General features: G+C 65.1%; 1 protein-coding gene across 1 annotated transcript in view; it reads right to left on the bottom strand.

Annotated features, from left to right (window-relative positions):
- Window positions 1-301, bottom strand: part of ZBTB4 (zinc finger and BTB domain containing 4) — an 18,897-nt gene that overhangs the window by 6,624 nt on the left and 11,972 nt on the right.

Below are 301 nucleotides of genomic sequence, written 5' to 3' on the forward strand. Positions count from 1 at the left end.
CCCCCCCCCCCCCCCCCCCCCAGCCAGCCTGGCAGGGGGGGGGAGGTATATGGGCATTGTGTCTGGGGGGGGTAATACTGTATGGGGGGGCTCAAAAATGGGGGGTCCCCCCACCCCACACTCATCCTGTTGCATTCACCCCTTCCTGGCTGGGCTGGGGGAGCAGGGGAAAAAACATCCCCCCCAAAATGCGGGGGGCATGGGGGGGGCATTTGTGGAGGGGGCAGGGCAACCCTAGGCGAACAAGTGGAAGGAGGGGTTTCTATGGTAATGGATCCGGATGGCACCACTGGGGGGAGCG

The sequence above is a fragment of the Alligator sinensis genome, unplaced genomic scaffold (genome assembly GCF_000455745.1).
Source record: "Alligator sinensis unplaced genomic scaffold, ASM45574v1 scaffold1950_1, whole genome shotgun sequence".
Lineage (NCBI taxonomy): Eukaryota > Metazoa > Chordata > Crocodylia > Alligatoridae > Alligator > Alligator sinensis.